This window comes from Scomber japonicus, chromosome 10 (assembly GCF_027409825.1).
Source record: "Scomber japonicus isolate fScoJap1 chromosome 10, fScoJap1.pri, whole genome shotgun sequence".
Lineage (NCBI taxonomy): Eukaryota > Metazoa > Chordata > Actinopteri > Scombriformes > Scombridae > Scomber > Scomber japonicus.
In genome coordinates, this window is record NC_070587.1 from 5031147 (window position 1) to 5048147 (window position 17001).

A 17001-nucleotide genomic window follows, 5' to 3' on the forward strand; every position below is an offset into this window, starting at 1 on the left:
CATTTACTACATAATTAAATCAGATACTTGTTTATTATTCTGTGTTAACAATCAAGATATTAAATTATTAAGGACATTTATTTTGTAAGAGCTCCAGAAAGGAAAGATGGGGGAGCCAGGTTTCTATGACCTTCCACTGAGCACACTGTAGGAAACCTTATCAGGACTGAAAATAATGATGAACGGAGCTAGGTGATATAGGTATGCAGAATCCCACTGCTGATACTACTGCTTCGTGAAAATGCTGACTGCTGAGGGGTGCAAAATACCATTAGTTTTGGGGAAAAACAGCAGATTGTGGTGGAAGGTACCTAAAACACGAGATAAGGGTCATAAAAACATCCCAAGTATTAAGAATGACTAAGCAAGGAGCCCCCTGGTGGCTGAGTGTCCCTGGTTTGATTCCGGCAAGACACCTTTCCTGCAAAAAGAATGACAGAGCCTGCAGATTTGGTTTTAGTTGCTCTATGGACCAGCTCAGTTTACTTCTACTCTGTTTTTTAATGTACGGTAAACCTATTTCATATTAAACTCTTCTTGATTTGTCCGAGTTATTTAATTAATAGTAATTAAACAGTGTGGATAGGAACATCTATCCCAGCTGAAGGTTTTCTCCCACAATGTCCTATATATATATATATATATATGTTCATATTCTCAGCAGGCATTAGATAAGGGTCAAACCACAAATGGTCTGTAATGTCTTTAAATGTATGATATTATTTAGAGATAGATCATTCTTACACTATACCGTACTTGATACACACAGAATATACAGACATTTGGTAATTCTACTTGACCTGACTCTTTCAATTCACGTCATGATTCTCATTTTTGTCCACTTGAGTGATCTCTGTCCCATGCAGTATTCTCTGATAGCATTACTGTAAAAGCTGCTTGTTAGATTGATCCGTGCCTGTCTGTCATCCAGAGCTTGACACATGGTGACAGTACTTATAACTTGTTACTGTAGCAGTGAAACAAGGATAGACAGAAAAGCATACAGATTTTATAGCATTTGTAGCAGATTTTAGTCGGCCTCCCTCACCAGGAGGTTCGGATAACAGCTGCTGCTCGTTGCAAATCAGTTTTCACAGGATCTGTTCTTTTGCAAACACGAGTACTGAATTCTCCACATTTATATAGATTGCAACCGATGGGTTTACAAAAAGGCAGAAGCAACATATTTTAAACTCTGTGCCAACTGTTAGAAATCCATCTTGACCATATGACTTTGAAAAGAAGCAGTGTCCTGACGGAGATCCTGATGAGCTACTCAGCAGATTGGCAGAGTTTATCAAGCTGGCCCGTTCTGGTGGCAGAGCCAATTATCAAGGCAAAAGAGACTCTGAATGTTTCCATTATTGTTAGCGTTTGCCACATTTTTACACAAGCTGTTGTTGCATAAAGCTTGAAGTGGTTGGCAATGCCGGTGTCCATTAGCATTTTTGAGTTTGACAAAGACTTTCTTTCTGTGTTTGTGTGTGTGGCATAAGATGCTGTATATCAGTTATTATAATAATTGATTAATAATTATATCAGCAGTTTGGTCAGTAACTTCTAAAGTGTGATCATCAGACATATTCTCATGTTATAGCATTAATAAAGATTAATGAAGAGACTAAGATTGGATTTCCTCTTGTCACCTCACCCCAGTAGATTTTAATAATCTACTTCTAGACATCGCTCTGCCTCGTCTTCTACTCCTTTACTCAGTTTTTTTCGACTCTCTCTATATCAGTTATTGTCCGGCTCGGCAGTTCTCCCCCATGTTTAGGAAATTTACGAGATCAGGGTGAACTAAAACTGCATACTGGGAACCTATCAATTTACTCTAACCTGTCTTTTGGAGTTTTCATCTGTTTTCTTTCATTTTCTTGTAGTTTGAATTCACACAAATAGGCTCGGCTATATCTACTATCCTACTGTAATACAAAACAAAAACAAAAAAAGATTGGTTTATTGATGGATGTGGTCACTGCGAAGAGAAAGTGCCTAATATATTTTTATTTTACACAAACCAAACTTCAGTATATTGCTCTCAACAGTCGTGCTATGGAGGTTTTATTTGTTGCAGAGAGGAAATATGGGTATAAAATCAAAACGGAGAGTAGAAAACATCCACAAAGGGTGATTACCTGAATTATTACAGGTCATGGATCTTTGAGATGACTCACTCAGGGGTCTGTGGACATATTAATAACTAACATAACTAACTAATTAAAAAATACACAAAATCTTTACTGGGTTCTCTGTGTCTATTTGTTTGATCTCTCAGTCTTCCTGCTATTAAACTAAGTATTGTTGCGTTTTGGACTGTTGGTCGAACAAAACAAGAAATTTATGAATGTGATGTTGGGCTTTTTTTCATAGTATTTTTATGTTTTTCATTTTTTATTTTAGAAAAAAGACAGATTTTTTAACATTTATGGACCAAACTATTTAGTACTTTAGTGAGAATCTAAAAGGCAGATCCTAAAATGATTTTCTGGATGTGAATTTGCTAATGTTATATGGTTTTTTTTTAAAGCGCTACTCTCTATGAAGAACAGTATTTAATACAAAATGTATAATTTATGGGTGAAGCACTGGTTTAGCCTGTAGCTGTAGTACTGGTGCACCATGGGACTCAACGACTTTGTTCTTGTTAGATTTTTGAGAAGACGAAACAGAGCCATCTATTTCATTTATTTATCATTCTGTCTTATTTGTTTGTATTTCGTGTGATATTATTAGCTGCAGGCTGACTTTTGGATGTCTCAGCTGTCATCAGAGCACTGTGACACACTAATACTATCGCATGTGACTTAGTTGTACCCTTTAAATGTGTGCAGAGGTGCAGACATATTGCACAGATGCTGCAGTGTGCACATTTTTTCAAGAAAACCTCATCTATTGTTATTTTGCAATTGCTGCTGTTTATAGATTAAAAGGCCCCCCTGTGTGTTTGTTGATGAATCCCATGAAGCCTCTTCAGCGTAAATAGCAACTTGCACTGGCAACAACTCGTGATACACCATAGCGAAAATCTCCTGAGCCAATCTGCAGGATGGCAAAGTGACTGGATAATTAGCACATTCAAGCCTATAATTCTACATCTCAGATGAGACTTAAGTGAGTGCGAAGTCTCGGGGGTGTCATTGGGAGACTGAAGAAAGGAGCTGTGTTTTTCTGTCATGGCGGGCACTGCATTCGTCTGCCCTTGAGCAGTTTGTACGATTGCAGATGCAGATGGCGTGTGTAAAGCAGTGTCACTAAATAGGGCAGAGTGCGAGAGAGAGAGAGAGAGAGAGAGAGAGAGTGAGAGAGAGAGCACAGTGGGAGTGAATGGAGTTTTTCCTCAGGCCTACTGCCAAAGAGAGGTCAAGAGGGCACCAGTGACTGAAATGTATGGGAGTGTCCATCAGTATAAATGATCTAAGTGAGCTTGCTGGTACAAAGTTAGAGAACCAGGTAAAGATATTTACACACCAGGTAGGTCATGTACAATATTTACCTCTTTTTGTGTCAGTGTATTGAATAATTTTGCATTTGAAGTCAGTTGAACACATTTTTTGGCCACTAGCAGCGCAGCTTTATGGATGATGAAGTTGAGCTGTTGGTCCACCACTTTCATCCAGACTTAAATACAACTCTACAACTATTCAATGGATTACTTTGGAAAGACAACTGTGATCTCCAGAGGATGGATCCTACTGACTGTAGTGATCTACTCTTTTTCCTCTAGTTGCAAGACGAAGTTGAGACTTTTGGTTTTGAGTGAACTGTCTCTGTAATTATTGGATGGGTTGTCTTGAAATTTGGAATTGAAGCTCAGTGCGATGCTAGCATTGTTGTAGCCTCTTTGTTTAAGGGTTGTTTGTTTGCCTGCACTCATTTGGTGTTGCGGACACTTGCTGTGAGCTTGTGAAGGAAAAAGAGAGTAGGAGCTGTGTCAGCAGGGATAAATAAAATATTGTTGGCAATTGTCAGTAAAGTTTTGTTGTCAGAAGCTCACATCCTCCTGAAACATCCTCTATGACAATAAAAAACAATCCCTCATATCGCCTTGAAGTCACTTCTGTCGGCTTGAGATGTCTGTATACAGCACAAAATGTCTGCATTAGCTCGAGGTGGCAGTTTCATTACATTCAAGTCAACTTTGCAGCGTTACGATTGAAAATAGCTCAAGTGTATTTATATCAGTGTTGTTTTAATCTAGATGTAATTGACTTTTTGGTAGAATGAGCACAGATACATGGCTTATTGTTGTTGTTGTTGTAGTTAATCTGTTAAACCTCAAAAAGATTCTGCACCCAGAGGCTCGAGAGAGAGTTTGAGTTGCCAGTTCAGATACAGTTTACTTGCAGACTCTTACACAAGACACTCAATTTCACTCAGGAGGGAAATTCGGGTGAGAGAGTATAGACTTGGAAGAGGAACTTTGTCAAATCGTCTCAAAAAATGCCCGGAGCAACAACTGAACAATATATTTTGTGTACTGAAGCACAACATGCATGCACAACACCCCAAGAAATGGAGAGAAATATATCAGTAACTATTTCTAGCATCATCGCCAAAGAAAAAAAAGTTGTTGACTGAGTTCGACTTTGCATATATCAGGTAAACTCATGTGTAGGTTGTTGTGCAAAACTATTTTGAGCAAACAAACATATAGCTGGATATTTAACTTATTTCCATATTGGCAGGATTTCAACTTGGATAATTAAATAGTATATGACATTGTTGAGAAAATCACTATATGGTTATCTGTACTTAACCCTTTATGGGACACTCATTGAAAGGAAGGGAGGAAGGAAGGAAGGAAGGAAGGAAGGAAGGAAGGAAGGAAGGAAAGGAAGGAAGGACGTAGGAAAGAAGGAAGGAAGGAAGGTAGTGGGGAGGAAAGAAAGAGAGAAGGAGGGAGGGAGGAAGAAGAAACGGGGATGGAGGAAGGAAAGAAGGAAGGGAGGAGAGAAGGAGGGAGGGAGGAAGAACAGACGGAAGTAAGGAAAGGAAGGAAGGAAGGACCTAGGAAAGAAGGAAGGAAGGAAGGTAGTGGGGAGGAAAGAAAGAGGGAGGGAGGAAGAAGAAACGGGGATGGAAGAAGGAAAGAAGGAAGGGAGGAGAGAAGGAGGGAGGGAGGAAGAACAGACGGAAGTAAGGAAAGGAAGGAAGGAAGGACGGAGGAAGGAAAGAAGGAAGGGAGGAGAGAAGGAGGGAGGGAGGAAGAACAGATGGAAGGAAGGAAAGGAAGGAAGGACGGAGGAAATAAGGAACGAGGGAGGGAGAAAGGAAAAGAGGAAGGGAAGAAAGAAGGCAGGGAGGAAGGAAAGGAAAGAAAGGAAGGAAGGAAGGAAGGAAGGAAGGAAGGATATTTTGGGATATTTACAGAAGTTCCCAAATATAATTATTTGCCCAATAAAGGGTTAATGTCTCTTAGCTTTTATGTGAGCTGGTTTTTAATCAGTTGTTAATTAGCTATTTTTTAAAGTTCTGCTCACATTTGAAGGCAAGATAAAGTGACATCAGTTGGTAACAGGATAACCTGGAGCAAGGTTGTTGTTTACCTCTGTGGAGCTATTCCTGACCTTGTGACCTCCTGACTACACTAAATGAGACCCAACTTGCTCCCAGTCATGAAAACCAGTGAGGGAATAACAGTGTCATTTATGGTGTCAGGGGACGCTTCAGTGAAGACTTGGTAGTCCAGAGCAGAGGTCATTCTGTCTCAGGATGTGGAGGGCAATGGACATTTTGTGTAGGTGGTTCATCATTATGGATATTTACCCACACATTTTGTATCATTCATGTAATGTGTCCCTGTGGGCTCATTTGAGACATGCAGGCAAGTGCTGACATGTGATACCAGCAGCTACAACGAATTAGCAGGTTCAGACTTAAAGCCCCAAAAATCAATATTTTAACCTTCCTGTCGTCCTCCCGGGTCAAATTGACCCGTGTGTTTTGACTGTTCCTTCCTTCCTTCCTTCCTTCCTTCCTTCCTTCCTTCCTTCCTTCCTTCCTTCCTTCCTTCCTTCCTTCCTTCCATCTGTGCTTCCTCTCTCCTTCTCCCTTTCTTCATTCCTTCTGTCCTTCCTCCCTCCTACCTTCCTCTCTTTCTTCTTCTCTCCTTCTTTCCTCCCTCCCTCCTACCTTCTTTCCTTCCTTCCTTCTTTCCTCCGTCGTTCCTTCCTTCCTTCCTTCCTTCCTTCCTTCCTTCCTTCCTTCCTATGTCCTTCTTTCCTTCCTTCCTCCCTCCCTCCCTCCTACCTTCTTTCCTCCCTCTCTCCCTCCCTCCTACCTTCCTTCCTTACTTACTTCTTTCCTCCATCCTTCCTTCCTACCTTCCTTATTTCCTTTCCTCTCTTCCTTCCGTCCGTCCCATCCCCCTTTTTTCCTTCTGTCGTTCCTTCCTTTCTCTCTCCTTCCTTCCTTTCTCCCTCCCTGCCTTCTTTCCTTTACTCCCTTCCTCCCTTCCTTCCTTGACTCGAACACAACAGGAGGGTCAAACAGTGGGTCAAATGACGGTGGTGTCTGAAAGGAGTCATTGAAAGTAACAAATCCACAGAGATGTATCAACCCATTGTGTCTTTCAGCTGTTTTAGTGTCTTTCAGCTCATCGTTTTGGTTCACACTCACCTCTCTAAATAAAGCTTGTTTCCATATGCAGCATGCATCGTTTCAGAGATAATACTTCCTTTTTAGATAATACTAAACATGGAGTGAATATTGGATTGAAACACTCCACATGAATACTAATATCGCTGTGTCAGCTGAATGTGAAAATAAGCAACTGTTCACTAAAACTTCATATAAACTTTATAAAGTGATAAAAGGTCTATTCTGTTCTTAAAGTCTGCTGGCTGGCCAAAGCCAAAAATAATTGTTAATAATAATTCATGTTTAACAGTTCAGATGAGACATAACACATTTCAGCCCTAATTTATGCACTTTATAAATATGATGTGTTTTAATGGTGACATTTGTGCGTCAGTCTGTGTAAACTTAATTAACAACCTTTAAAAAAATACAAAGGTGAGTCTTGAGAAATGAATAAATAAAACTGAACATTATTTTGAGATTTTCACTTGGAAGACCTCACGTTGGGCTTTACACAGTCATGTCATTATTTTCTGACATTTTTAGGGTAAAATCTCCAGGTTAATACTTAGTGGAAGCAAATGTTAGTTGCAACCCAAAAATATAGTCATTTTAAAACGAGATGAAATTTTCAAGTCATTTTAATGCTCAAGTTTCATTCTTATACCACAGAAATGATGTAAATACAAGTATAGTAATATAGAAATGTTTGCAACTGATTAATTAGCTCAGTTAACGACCTCATCTACATAACTGGGCGTTTAATGTATCAGCGTGAATACAGAGGAACATTAGGCAGCTTGAATGCCTCTCCCCCCACCCCCCCACCCCCCACCCCAACATCTTGAGAGAGAGCAGCAGCCTCCGGTGCCGCTGAGACACATTGAAGGATGTGTCTCAGTCAGCAAGGCCAAATACAGTAGGAGGTATATAATGAGAGACAGAGGCAGACAGTTTCACACACAGAGACAGCAAGAGGGAAGATGGACTGCAGCAAGGTGTAGAATAATGGCAGAGTAAGAGCGTAGAGACCCGAAAATTATCATAGAAGACTCGACAGGGAGCTTCTTCTTGCCCCAAGGGAGAGCAGCGACCTGTACACAGAACACCGCTCTCCTCATTTTGAATGTGTGTATGTGTGTATTTGTGTCTGCGGATGTATAGAGAGAGCATCAAACGCCGGAGACGAGCACTGAAAATAGATTCACATATATTCTTAAGGATGCGAAACAGAAGATGTGTTGGAGAAAGATGGATGGGGGTGATGGGTTTGGTTGTAATTCAGCTATAATTTATCACGCAAGGAAGTATTTGATTAATTATCCAGTGGGCTATTAATTCACAGTTTAATGCATTTAGTGGAGATGTTTATGATACAGAGTACATTATCTTATTTCATGTCAGTGTATGTTTAAGGAGATGTTAGCTACTGATTAATTAGGAGGTTCTAAAAGATAAATGCTATCAAAGAAAAAAATAGTGGAAGTCATATCTGATGAGATTCAAGCTATTGACTATTTGTTTATCTTAATGCATCCCTGCTCGGACCATTTAATCAGGGTTTATTGGTCTGAGACGGGGAAAAGGTATTCACTGAAGCTTTCAACTAAGCCAAGCTTGTAAAAATGCATCATGGGGATGTAACGAGAGTGGAAGAGTCAAGTGGAAAAAAGAAAATAAACTTGATGTATCGTGACTGATAACCATTACAGTCTATGGCGAGTAGTTAAAATGCCATTTGAAAACTCAAAACTCGAAACACAGGCTTCAGAACAAGAGACAAAGACCCCAATGATTTGATTGTTGCTGAAAAACTAAAAGGAGCTTCTCACCCGACACAACATAAACTCTTTTTGATAGTTCATGTATTTTATGTGTCATCAGTGACAGTGTGGGTTCAAAGTATACTCTGAATAATAAAATAAAATGGGAATGTAACTTTATTGTATTAGCCTCTTTTAACAGCAGTTGTATAAGTTTTAAAGCAATCCTGACCATGCAAATATTCACAAACAAAATTATATGTCTATTTAAATTCTGATCAAGCAATTTAACAATATACTATTCTTATCACTCACTCTTTTCAGCAAGGTTGATGTCACCGATCTAAATATTGAGCTGTGTGGGTTCATCATTTGTGAGGTCTCCTCTTTTTTTAATTAGCATGAAACTAAGAGCTTCCTTTAAATCAGAGAAGGCTGTCTAGCATGCTCAAGAGGTTAGTGGCTATTAATGCTAATGTTGGAGACTGCTCTCAAAGCTCGGATGCTAATCAAGACCATCATTACTGTACAATAAAAGAGGAAAAAAAGCAAAGAAAAGTCAGCTACAGCTTTCAGTCCTGAGAGTAGCTGGGTGAAGCAGAGCAGCAGTGGGAAACTCGTAGCAGAGGCAGCAGCTGCAGCTTTTAGCGTGCAGCATGCTAGACAGAGATTAGAGTAACAGGATCTAATTGTTCCCTTTCATGATTTCTCCATGTTAATTAGTGATGTTAAGTTAAATCACAGTCACTAATGCCGTGCTCAGACTACAGGAGTTTTGGGCTGATTCATCCCTGATTCACTCCTCCTGACATTCGGAGGAGAAATCTGGTCTGGGACGTTGGTTGGTACTGATGTGAGGAGTATACACATTCAATTTTAAACCTCCAGAGCTGCTTGAAGACGCATTGGGGTCACTCTGATCATTTCTATGTTTGATATTTAGGAGTAAAAAATTGGATGATTACATCACTTGTTTGTGAGTGGGACCACAACAGCCAATGAGAAAAAAGTAGGAGTTGTTAAATGTCCTGCCTCTATGTTGGAACACGTTGACACTTAGAAAAACACTTTAAAAATAGTACCAATGTTTTTTTGTTTTTTTTTATTATACCAACACAATTTTACATTGCAACAGTAGACAATATTGCTTTGGAAACATCTAGCTAAATGTGAGCGTTACAAGCAAATGTTAGTCCCGGAGCAGCTGATGGTGTTTCCAAGCAACAGTAAACACTTTAGCCCGTAAGGCTAGCATACCGCTGTTGACAGATAGTAAAACTGACAGTTAAAATCTCATCTCCAGGTCTCACTGAAGAACAGAAAATCTAAGTTGACCTCACCTCCTCAGTCATGTTTTTCATCTAAACTTGTTTAACTGTCTACTTTTTTTTTTTTTTTTTTTTTTTTTGTCACTGCAAAGCACCACTAAACCAAATTATTACACCAGTGTCATTCTTCTTTTTGCTTCCATCTGCTTCCCCATGAGATCAAATGAGATCACATGTAGTGGTGCATTGCTCCCTCTGACATGATAATCTTAATAATATCCCATAGTGTGTGACACGCTATTATTTTCCAATCTTATAGTGTGTGTATATTTGAGATTAGAGAAGAGAACATCTGTGAAGTTTCTCCTTATGTGCATGACGCAACCCAATTCCCAAACCTGTAAGGATTTTATATCTCCTGTAGTCTGAGCTTGGCTTAAGTATGAATCACCAGCTCTGGTAGCAGAGGTAATCATCTGCTTAATTTTTAGCCTTGACTCATCAGGTCATATTTTTCCCTGTCACATCAGTCTAATTTGGCTTTGAAATGGATGGCAGTTGAAACCTGGACCACAGCGACGCCGAGAGTCATCTTTCCAGTGACAATGATGCCTCTTTATTAGCAGTAAATCATTACATTAGCGTCTGAGCAGGACACACCACTGGGCAACAGTCTAGTCAGCTCCTTGGCACACAGCAGCGCAGCAGCCATGCCAATCAGGCTTATGTCCCAGGCAAATCTGGGCTGGGTATGACAGCTATCTTTGCCATGGTTGTTGAAATACTCATCAACAGAGAAACCAGCATCATCAAACAGTGTCAGCAACACTACAGTACATGGTGCTGGTGAAGCAGAACACCTACAAGGTACGACAGCAATGTATCCAACAAGTCATTACATTCATTATTTTATTTTCTCTTCTGCTGTGGTTCCTCCTGCACAACAATTGCATTATGTAGAACAATTAAAATGCAAATGCATCTGGCAGTATCATGCATATTTTGAGTATGAGAAGCATTTGGTATATGCAGTATCCTGTTCACTGTGCAGTTTGACACGGTTTTCATCCAAGTGATCACGTTACCTTTTTGGAAATGATAGCATAAACTATACGAAGTGGCTGGAAGATATACAGCCAAGTCCTCTACATGTATTTATAGATCTCAACTTGTTTTCTCTTGGCATTGAAGAAGCGTGTTGTTTGTACTGTACTGTAAATGTGCAATACCGCAATGTAGATTTGTTCCAACAACATACTCGTTCAGTAATCAGACTCCAGTAATTCTCTTCATTCACCTCACGCACTCCAGCAGGCTGAGAAACTGGAGGCAGAGTTTCATCTTGGTGGAAGTGGTGGTGGTGAGAGCTTCTGTGTTTACTCTTAATTAGGTCCTCGGCTTTAACACCGTGAATGCAGACGAGAAGGAATATAAAAAATAAAAAATAAAGAACAGGTGTCACTTTACCGTTTTTCTTTGTCATGCTTGCTGAGGAGCAGTTTCTACTTGCTGCAACATGCTTTTAATGTTCCTTGAGGAGCAGAAGCACAGTTTGTTTTAGTTAGTTGTTAGCTGTGGGTTTTTAATTTCATCTTTTATTCAGACGGATCACGATAAAGATCTATTTTCCAGCAATACGTGAGCAGAAGAATAAACATGTACTGTAGTGCATTGGTTCTATGTATAAGAAATCCATGCGGTGAGTACAATTGTTTAAATATCTCCAAAAGAAATGGAAGATTTTAATATCAAGGTTTTTTGTTATTCCATTTGTAAAAAAGTATAGTTATAAGATCAGTTTTTCCAAGCTTAGATAAATGTAGTACAGCTAAATTTAAAATGTCCTGACCTGAGACTATAATTAGTGTATCAGAGAGCAGAGATATCTTTTCCCATAGAGCCTTATAGATAACAAACAGTGCAAATCCTTTTCCTCATGATTGATCATTTATTTGCAAGGAATTGAAATCATTAAACCTATAAATGAAGCCCAAAAGTGAGATAAATAACACCATCACATTCAGATAAGATGAAGGAAATGGTAATTGTGCATTGAATGAAACTGAATAATTTCTATTGACATTTCCAATAACTGTCTTTGATCTACTCTACATTGATTTACTTTTTCATCATGAATATCACTTTGTGCTGTCCAACTGTTGGAAATACCCATGTTTTTTATCAATGCAAAACTTAATTAGTCACTGACTCTCAAATAGAATAATGCAATTTACGCTTTCACATTTTATAAATTAAAACGGGGTGTTACAATCTTCCACTTTTCCGGATGTGTTTGTCCAATTAATAGCTCAAGAGCACGAGAGCCTTTAAAAAAATAATTATTACTTTGTGTTTTAATCAAAAACCAAACTTGGTTAATGAATAAGAACAAAACACATTTTCTAGTGAAACGTTTAAATCTTAAGCTGGAAAATGTCATTAAGATCAAACCAGTTTCAAAGTGAGGCTGAGCTGTGTTAGTCTAACCCGATCTCTCGTGCAGTTACCCTGCTTCACCTTCCATTCAGTAAAAATGAATGCATTTTTTTCACTTATTCATGTGGAAACAGCCTCTCAGCAGGCTTTGACGTTGTTTTTAATCTTCTTTCTTGATATCTTGCTTATGATGTGATGATTGAATTGATTTATGTCAGTGTGAGTTTAAGTTGTATTGCTTAGTGTGGGTTCACAGCCCCGGGGTTTTGCTTTGTTAGGTGATTTAATGGAGATGTAAATTTGAACGGTTGCCCCATTTGCACTGGAACAATGTGTTGCTTGTTCCTGAAAAATACATCAGATTAAAAAAAAAAAAAAAAAAAAAAAAAAAAATCAACAAAACCCATTTCATCAGAAACTGTGCCTGAGGGCTCACTTTATATCTAAAATCACTTTATTGGATCTTCAAGTATTACATCTGTTTGAATGGAAGTATTAAACAAAGCTTGGTGATTTTTTTTTTTTTTTAAATTAGGTAAAGGTCGGTCTGATTAGTAAAAACCTTTGTCAGCATTGCTTGTCCTTCCTCACTGTACCTCACGCCTGCCTCACTGAGTGCCACCATCACTGATGATAAATAGACACTCCACTCCCCGTCTTTGCCGTCGTGCTGCCATTACTGAGTGGGCCGCTCATTTTAGGGTTGGCAAGGCAGCTCAGCTCGGCCCTGCCAGAGGCGCCGGTGCTTTGTCTCTGGAGATGTCCCCAGTTCCGCTGACTCCAGGGATGCAGCCAGCGCCTGCAACTGTGCAACTACTCTGCTGTTATTACCTGATTCATATGAAGAGTCAGTCATTCTAGTAAATATGCCTTTCATGTCTTTCATGCCAAGAGTTAGATGTAAAGATCGATACCACTCTCTTAATCTGTAGCTACAGTACACATGAAACTGAAGCCAGTAGCCGGTTAGCTTAGCTTAGCATAAAGACTGGAAACAGTGAAACAGCTAGCTTGGCTTTGTCCAGCCTGTAGCTCATAATTAACACAGTATTTCTTGTTTTATTTAATCAGTTCAAAAATACATAAATTGGCTAAATAATGTAAAAACAATGATCTTCATGCTAAGCTAACTGGCTTGTGGCTGCAGCTTTATATTTACTGTACAGACATGAGAAAAATATTGATCATCTCATCTATCTCTGAGCTAGAAAGTAAATACCATTATTTTCCACACTGACAAATTACTCCTCCAGGTTGCTGACATGAATCATCAATTATTTTGCTTTGACGACATCTAACATTTAGTTTAATACACACATTTAATGATCATTAAATGCCAATTATAAATGTTGAATTTATCTGACAAAAATACTACAAAATACAGCAGTTAAAGGCAGGGATGTTTAAAAGAGATGCTATACATGGAAATAAATAAAACCATTGAACAGATGCCAGTGATTCCTGATCTCTATGCTATTCCTCAGAGTAGGGCTAATTGCCCTCTCTGGCACCCAATTACAGTTTCCTTATCATCCACACTTGAGATAGCAATTTCCTTCTCAATGGGTCTCCAAGTCAATGAGTACCAGTCTGCTTCAACCTTCAGCTGACATAAGAGGCCATAATTTAGGTGACATATTGAGACACACGCAGTGTTACCTCCTGTTTTCATATTTGATTTAGAAAAGGTTGTTAACCAAAAACATTTAATGTTGGCAAACAAGCTTAATTTAGACATTATTGTTGATTTGATATTTTGAAAGGTTTTATAGTCACAGCTAATTAATATTATATTTTTAGTTTTTGTTTGTTTGAGGTAAGCCTTAGGACTAGATACTAGAAATTAAAGAAGACAATACTCTACTGTATACTCAGTACAACTTTAAATCAACTTTACTGTAACTGTAATCATATGAAATCTTAAAGTTGATTTAAAGTTGATTTACTGTACAGTGCGTCAAAAGAGGATTTTAAATGGAAAACAAATACTGTCGATATGCTGCTTTTCAACAAAATATTTTGACAATTAAAAGCCAGTTGTTAATGAAGGCTGAATTAAAACCACTGAGAATCGACAATTTACTGGCTCACATGGTAAATCCAGCATGAAGCAAATTTTCATAAGATTTATTTCATCAGTACCACACCAGAGTCATGTCACACTTACCAATCTGCTGCTTTGAATTGCTCTTTTTGTGAAAGTATTGATTTCTTTTTTTAAATTACTACCCGTTGATTATTTTTAAGCTGCCATCAGTAAAACTCATTTATTTGTATTGTCCAATTCTCTCCACCGTTCTGGTAAACAAAGACCCCAGACACTATTTGAAAGTTTATGTCATAAATCAAATGAATCTATCAAATCATTTTGCTGTTAGTTATTTGTGGAAAAAACTTGGATCAGTTCTTAAAGTTTCCAAATCAAACTGTAAATGGCAAAATGAGGAGAAGCAAAAGACGGTATTTCAAAAGCTTCTAGCAAAGCAGCAATGGGGTTTGAATAAAATTCAGCTTGAGCCAGTAAACATACTCTCCATTAATCGATACTGCCCTACAGTTGTAAGAGTCTCTCAGACAAAAGAGGAAACAAAACACCAGGGAACATGATTACATGACTTTCTGGCCTGACTTCTTGAGCCTGACCTGGCAGTAGTGCTTTATTTCTTTGGAGAGTAAGTCTCAATTTCAGCACGATTTCAAAAGGGAGGGGGAGGAGGAGGAGGAGGGGGGGGGGACTTAGGAGCCTGGTGGCTACAGACAAACTGCCTCATAAGCAGAAGTCTACTGGTCTTATTCCCACAGTGGATAACGTTGTCCATCAACAGCCAGACGACCTGCTTGAGAAAAATACTGCACCCGTCCATTTCAAATTAGATTATGTGAAACAAAACCAAAGCAAAGTGTAAGATGAGAGCAATTAGGATAGTTCTAGTACATTGATATTGATGCTTTGCTGCACTTGGACTACATTACTGTCTTGTTATAGTCTTTTCTGTGTCATACTTATACACCACAATATCCTAAAGAGGGATAATAAGGTTAATCAATCAATCAGTAGAGGTTTTGTAGTTCTCTCATATATTGCCTAGCAACCACATCTGCTGTTGTCATAGGGATCCACTGGATAACTGTCTGTGTCAGGTTGAAGTCTAAATACAATGTATGACAAAGAGATGACAGAAAGTTTATAATTTCACTAATTTGTCAAATCACTGTTTAGGCAGCTGTAACATTTAAAAGATAAGTCTGATGATATTCAATAAATCCATGAAAGACCAAAATCAACAATGAATTGATCCTTCAAATAAGTATTGTCTGTTTAACCAAAGTCTGATAAAATGTAATTCAAATTCAAATAAGTTTTATTGGCATGGCGGATCAGAAATCTACATAGCCAGAGCAGTACAGAAGATTAGTAACACGTTTGTTTCTCTGTGCCACACAACACCATTGTTGTCGAAAAAAACTGTAAGAAAAAAAAAAAAACACCACATCAATGAGTCCTGCCGTTGAGTGACATTCTCCTTCATTATCAGAAAAAAACAGACACTCACAGTTTATTTTTGAGTCAGTCTTACATCCTACAGTCCTGCTTCTGGAAATACTCACTGGTACACCAAGTCTACAACTGAAAATAGTCCCCCAACATATGCAGTGTTTATTCTGAGTAAGGTTAATAAGTAAGGGTTGCAACAAAAAAAAAAAAAAAACTGCAGGAAGTTAGGAAGTCTTTATTAAAAAAGAGTATATATGACCCATTTTTAAAGTTTACCCCTTCAGTAGGAACCACCGGACATGGGGCAAGGCTTGTTGATTTTAGTATTTTAAATGGGATTTACTGATAGTAACAGAACAGAAGTATAGAATATTACCAGATTTGTCATGTAAGGTCCTCAAACAGGACTGACAGAGGTTTCTGCAACATACAGGGTCCACTGCTGTCATCATTGCCTCAACATTAAAAATGATACAGGATGATCAATCACCAGGAGAACACAATATACATGAATTGCACCCATTAACCCTCCTGTTGTCCTCAGGTCAAGGAAGGACAGAAAGAAGGACAGGAGGAAGGAAGGAAAGGAGTGAGGAGGAAAGGAGGAAGGATGTAAGGAGAGAAGGAAGGAAGGGAGGAAAAGAAAGGAAAGGAGGGAGGGAAGGGAAATGAGGAAGGAAGGAAGGAAGGAAAGGTGTAAGGACGAAAAGAGGAAGGAATTTAGGAGAGAAGGAAGGGAGGAAGGAAAGGAGTAAGGAGGAAAAGAGGGAGGAAGGAAGTAAGGAGAGGAGGAAGGAAGGAAGGAAGGAAAGGAAAGGAGTAAGGAGGGAGGGAATAAGGAAATGAGGAAGGAAGGAAGGAAGGAAGGAAGGAAAGGTGTAAGGACGAAAAGAGGAAGGAATTTTAGGAGAGAAGAAAGGGAGGAAGGAAAGGAGATAGGACGAAAAGATGAAGAAAGAAAGAAAGGAAGAAAGGAAGCAAGGATGGAAAGAGGAGGGAGCAAAGAAAGAGGGGAGGAGGGGAAGAAGGAAGGAAAGAAGGAACAGTCAAAAGAGACAGGGTCAATTTGACCCGGGAGGACGATACAAGGGTTAAATACTGTTGACGTGTTCAGAAACATTCAGCTAATGGAAACCACTGTTGGTCAAGCTCTGAAGATTTCCAGTGTTTGCCTTTTTACAACATCTGAATCAACACCCCCGTATCACATTGTGTCTCATATTTCAAATGTCCTGTGTTGCTCTTTTGTGTAATAAGTTCCTATCAGCACCTTTCTATGTACTGTAAGGTGGGGGAGCATAATCTATTTATGGAAGAGTAACCATTTAAGCTTGCTGACTGACTCATAACAGCTCTTAAATCAGAACACCATACAAAAGCATTTCTTGTGAGGAAAAAGTTTTTTTTCCTCCAGTTTTTTTCCACAGGTAATAAAAGGTGTAATTTATCATTTGGC

General features: G+C 38.8%; 1 protein-coding gene across 2 annotated transcripts in view; it reads left to right on the forward strand.

Moving 5' to 3' along the window:
• The window catches only part of LOC128367027 (mannosyl-oligosaccharide 1,2-alpha-mannosidase IA), a 195927-nt gene that overhangs the window by 119592 nt on the left and 59334 nt on the right, over positions 1 to 17001 (forward strand). The window lies entirely within an intron of this gene.